This window comes from Argopecten irradians, chromosome 1, assembly GCF_041381155.1.
Source record: "Argopecten irradians isolate NY chromosome 1, Ai_NY, whole genome shotgun sequence".
NCBI lineage: Eukaryota > Metazoa > Mollusca > Bivalvia > Pectinida > Pectinidae > Argopecten > Argopecten irradians.
The window spans coordinates 71,372,442-71,378,655 of record NC_091134.1 but is presented as its reverse complement, the minus strand read 5'-3'; the positions used below and the strand labels follow the sequence as shown (position 1 = coordinate 71,378,655).

Genomic DNA, 6,214 nt, shown 5'->3' with positions numbered 1-6,214 from the left:
TCTTTTGTGCCTTTTGTATATTCTCCTTTGCAATATCTCTGTATATTCCTGGTTGCGCATTACCTTGGTAATATGGTCCTGTGCTGTCTTGGAAAAACAAGGATTAGGAATCAATACTGTATCAATAGGTAAGCAGCACTCACGACCAAACAAGAGGAAATAAGGAGAAAACTGAGAAGATTGTGTAGATGGAGCTGCCCTATAACTCAGCATAATACTTGGTAGTATCTCATGCCAATTATTCTGCTTTTCATTGCAAAATGCTCTCAGTGTAGTAGCAATAGAGTCATTCATACGCTCACATGTTGCATTTGTCTGAGGATGGTAAGAAGATGTATTCAACTTTGTGATTTGAAACATATGACACAGTTCCTTGATTAGCTGTGACATGAAGTTCTGTCCTCTGTCTGTGAGAATAGCTCTAGGAGCTCCATATCTGCAAATGAACTCATTATACAAAATCCTCGCTACCTCTGTAGCCTCATATGACACTAGTGGAAATGCCTCGCACCACTTTGAAAAAGAATCTACAATCCGTAGACTGTACCTATGACCTTGTGTGGTTTTAGGTAAAGGGCCTAGAATGTCCATATGATTTCTACCAAACACATCTTCTATAGGAAGAGGTTTCATAGGTGCATCCTGATGATGCACATTTCGCTTAGACCTGGCACACACTTCACATGACTTACAATAATACTGTATATCTCTAAACATTTTGTGCCAATAGTATTTAAGCCTGATGCTATGAAATGTTCTCCCAATGCCCTGGTGACCACTGGACTTTGCCATGGTGTGTTTGCCTCTTCAATAATTATATCGCCCAACATTTCCTTGGTTTGTCTCTCTATCTCTGACTTAGCCTGTGGCGAGGTTCTATAAAACCTTTACTTTATAGGCTTGGCATCCCCTGTATCTATTTCATGGAAATATAGGTTAGTTGTACCTAGTTCCGATAGATCTTTGGCAAATATGTCTCTGTTATCTCCTAGAAAGGCAAACAGAACGTCATTCTCTTTCTCAGTCAATGAGGAAGTACTTACTCTGACACCTAAGTCTTTGGCTATACTTATATTCTGCCTGGTAACAGAATCTGAAGCTTCAGTATCCAGCTGTGAAAGACTTGTGACATTGTTTACTGAAGTAGATGACTGATCTTCAGAAAACTCCCCAACTACGTCACCCAGACGCAAAGACGTGACCAGAGCAAGTGGCTGGTCAGCCCTGAGTTCTACAAAGCTATTTGTAGGGTTCAGAACTTGATAGATAGCCCTACTTCCCTGAATCTCTGATACTGTCCTGGCACCCATTACCTTGCACTTAGTAGGCAAACTTGAAGTAGGTTCAATTAATTTTAAGCCATTCTTACTGGTACACTTTCGAGTCCTAACATGTACACGAACCCTAGCAATAGACCGCGGAGCTATTCGAATGTTACAAACTAACCTGGCTACGTTAGATTTGCGGTGAATGTCTGGTGACCTCAAGAATGCCACCATAGCAATCCCACCCTGTAACTCTAAACATCCCTTCCCACAATCTATTCTAGCTCTATTTGTTCTCAAAAAATCTGTTCCTAAGATCAAGGGGAAACTCAAATTCTCTACAATTTGGAATGTTTGTACCATATCTAGATGTCCAATAGAAATAGGTATCGTAACCTGACCCTTAACTTGTATGTCACTACCATTAGCCGAATGCAAAATATTCAACTTATACTTCTCAACTTCAACAGATTTCCTAAACCCCGAATCTTTCCATACCTTACAGTCTATAAAGGATATACCCTCTGCTCCAGTATCTACCAATGCTTCATAAGTTCTATGTCCTAGCCTTACTGGAACTTGATATCTGTCTAAAGATTTCATTACTATACTCTGCTTCCTATCTTTGTGCCCATCCTAGGGATAGGCGCGCACCCCTTTCCTTTCCTTATGCCTTCTCTAGATCCTTTAACTTTGAGAGCTCTACAGACTGCTTTAATATCCCCCCTTTTCCCACAATGGAAGCACTCCGCATCCCAGGAACCAACATTTAACTGAACTATGGTGGTACTTACCACAATGCTGACATGATCTTTGACTGTTTATATCTCTGTCCTTTGGCCTTCCCCGTGCACTCCTAACACTCATCACCTGTGAACTTTTAATCTTCTCGAGTACACTCTTGCTGGCCTCACATTCTTTCCTTAACTGCAGCAATTCCTTTTTGAGGTTTGAAATCGTTCCTTCCATTTCTCTACTGGAATCCACACGTCCAATCGACTGTGACATACTTCCAAATTTTGATGAGCACATCAAAAATTTCATTCTTATTTCTATCTAATTCTAGTCCCTTTATTTTAACACTCTCCACATAGTCCTTAAGGTCTCTCCCCTCTTGCCTAGACTTAAGGAATTCTCCAACTCTGCTTGGCCTTTCCAATTCACTTGGGAAAAATCTACTTGAAAACTTCCCAATCAGATGTTCCAGGTTTTCCTGTACCTCAGTAGGTTGAGAAAATAGCCACTGTTCAGCCTTGCCCTTAAGTAACAAGGACAATTGAAGGACATTTTCCTCCTCCTTCCACTTCCTAATCTTACTAATTTTCTCAAACTTTGCTAGCGATATCTTTGCACAGCTGTCCCCATCGTATTTTTCCAAAGACGGAAAGTCTTTTGATGCCATTTCTTTCTTCTTTTACCAGTGTGAAGATGTTACCACCCTGGTAGCCGGATGTCTCCACCACATATCACCGTTTGGTTTGGGCATATCACCGTTTACTTGAGGGTGTCGTTTGTTGCTGTCCTCATTTCATTGTGAGATACACACTCAACACTTTGTTGGTTCCACTCCCTTTTATTATGATAACTAATATGTATATAAAGTATCCTTACACATATTGTTCCATGGGAACATCTGCCTTCTGACTTTCTCTCTCTTACTTAGTATTGTAATTCCTTTAGTTCAAACTCTGGACACCCTATAATTCTCTGTCCAATTCTGACCACAACTTCTCAATCTTAACCTTCAACTTATGTCTCTCACTTCAATTCTATCTCTTTTATTTCTCTCCTATCCCTTATAAGCTACATGACTAAACTTCTACTTTTACTCTGACAAAATCTAATATTTCTATTGGCTAGTTTATTTATCTGGAGGCGGGTCTACATCTATCCTTTTGAAGTCTTTGGTGACTATATGTTGTCTCTGGACCTTGGTTGAAACCATCAATGGCTTTAACTAAATTGACCATGCTTCCACACACCATTGTCCTCTGTGTGTCTTCCGTCCTTACTCCCACACTCTCCATCTCCTTTGAAATCTATATCTGTGTGTGTCCTGGTCCTTTCACTATTGTTAACAGTTTTAACTAATTACTTTATTGTTTTCTCTGAACTCTTCTGATGATACTTTAATTATCATTTTTCAACTGTCATAATGTATCTTGTGTAGGTGCTTACATAAGATAGTGTGCATGTAGTCAGGACAAGAACAAGTGTACATGTGTATACACAAATTATTACAGGGATGAATATTGCATTTTCCTAAGCAAGATTGTAGATTGCATGTAGAGGCAGTCCTAGTAACAGTATACATTTTAGTGTTATCTGATGATTTGACAGAATACTTATTTTATTTACTCTTGTTATGGAATTATCTGGTATATTGCTACTTGATTTATGTCTATCTGAACTTTGTTTGGTAAGAAAATCCTCAGGTTTGTTGTACGTAGTGTATCGAAATCTGTTCAAATAATAGTCCTTCTCTATGCACATCAAAATATGGATTAACCTGTCTACTCTCCTGTTCTGTTTCTTGGAAAAATAAATGGTTTTTAACTTATTATGAAAGCTCTCAACAAACATATTTGTGTTAATCTGTGTCTGCAAATCTCACTTGCGTAGATAAAGAGCCCACTTTTGTTTACGCGACTCATAGTGATCTTGAAAATATTTAATGAAATTTAGCTAAAGTGTGGAATACTTTTCAATAAATGACCTCAGATATCTTTGATATTCTTCTTCAGATTTTGAGTTTAATAAAGCATGAAGAAAAAAATAGATTTCAATTTTGTGCTCTTTATTTTGGACAGATTGAAGTTTGCGCCTCCAAGACTGGTGTACATGCCATACACAAAGATAATGTTGAATGGCTTTCCCATATACTTGCTCTAGCAGCCTTTATGCCAGACAAATCATCATCAGTAAGTATAACACCTATACTTGTTTCTGGACACTTGGATTTCACAGCATTTAACAAAATTTGTAAAGCTGTGGTATGTTCACTGTTGGATATACAAATTGCTATAGGATATCCCTTGTGACATTCATCAATAACTAGCAAAGTTAGGAGTTTAAATTCATAATAATTAGTTTTGTGAGTCGAATCCATACACAAAATTCTAATACCAAACTTTCGGTACATATCAGATTGTGCCTCAGTCATAATGACAAGCATAAAATAATTTTTACCTAAAGGAATGGAGTTGTTATCTAGCCCTTGTTGTTTATAAATCAGTACCGGGTTAACAGATGGATTACTTTGAAATTCTATACCCAAAGTAGGGTTGATGTTCCATCATCTTTATGTCTTTGATACTTACAGTCTACAAGTTTCCTTTTCATTTCAAGTATACTTATACGATTGATTAATTGATAGTATTTGATGTCATCCAAGTCTCTGCTATCTATATTACCGATATCATTATGAATATCATTTAAAATTGAATCTACAGGTATTCCTAATGAAAGTTTCCTAGCAATGTCCTTTCTAATTTCATCAGGAATAGGGAGATATTTTGTCTGATCAAAGTCTACTGAATGACTGTGTGTTTGTATGTATTCTACCTTGACACAATCAGTTATTTTATCAACAACAACATGCATACGGGATAGACATATATGATACCGTCTATTTTACAAGAGCCTTTAATAATATGCCTACGTGTATGAACTTTAGAATTTTTGTTGGATTTAAAACCGCTCCGGTTGCATACAAATTGGTATGATTTACTAGACTTACTATCTGTTTCTTTTCGAGCCTTTAGGAAGAAAACATGGTTTTCCAACTCTTCTTCTGCTTTCCATGACATAAATTTTTCAATATTTGGAAAAGTCAAGTCTGATTTTACTATTGATGCGGAATGAAAATCATAATGATCCTAAATCCTTCATTGCATGATGGAACCATACATTTCAAAAGGTGTTTGACATTTGTATGATATTTTCTTTTCGGGGTGTTTGATATTGATATGGCTTCTGCGAGCGGAGTTACAACTGAACAACATTTTCTTTTCGGGGTTTGACACATTTCACATCTGATCTCTTTCTTGTTACAAGATGCTCGGATTTTACTTGAATCTTTAGATTTCTGTGAGTTAGCGTTTATAGCACACTTTGCTAAAGATGGCAGTTTTAAAACAAACTTTGATGAAGATGGTGGGTCATTATTTTGTAAAAGAGAAGAAAATGTGGTGTCCTTCCATTCAAATTTCATATTTGTTGGTTTGATTGATATATCCTCATATTCAATATTTATGTCATTAACCTGGTCATTGTCCATTTTAGCATCATAATGCCCACCACCTAGGTTTGAAAATATGATATGTAAATTGGCATCGCTATGCTCTCTGCTATGGTGTTGTATAGTATACACCCTTGGATCAGCCTCAGTACCGCCATGTGTGACAAGAATATTAACACCAAGAGCTAAAGGCCACAACACATTCCTGGCCTGCATAGACTCCATCCTTTGATAATCGAAAAAGTTCATTGTTCAGATGTTGTTCATAATTAACAGTTGGATTGTGTAGGTGGAAAAAATCCCTAAATATACCAAGATTGTTTCTTATATAATTGACAGCTGTGTGCCTTCACTGAACATGAAACTCTTCATTACCATAATATGCATAACTTATAGCCCTAAACAAACAGTTACCGTCACCCAGTACTCGTCTTCTTGTCAGTCCAAAACTGTCGAGGTATCGCTCTTGTGTCGCCAATTCAAAGTGTCTGTTGCTGCCGTCATGAGATTCCTGAATGAAAATTTCTCATGTACATGTAAATAAATGCCATATAAACAATCCATTGAAGAAAATGAAAATATTTTGAACCACAAGGATTGTTTAAAAATATGCTTTGTATTTTTTCATTACAGATGACATAAATTTTATTAGTTCCTTCTGTCGTCGCTTTAGCCCTTACATTTATATTACTTTAATAAAGATAATATG

At 37.0% G+C, this 6,214-nt stretch overlaps 1 pseudogene; it reads right to left on the bottom strand.

Annotated features, from left to right (window-relative positions):
- Window positions 1-3,527: 3,527 nt before the first annotated feature.
- On the bottom strand, window positions 3,528-4,868 carry LOC138312299 (uncharacterized; annotated as a pseudogene).
- Window positions 4,869-6,214: the final 1,346 nt, after the last annotated feature.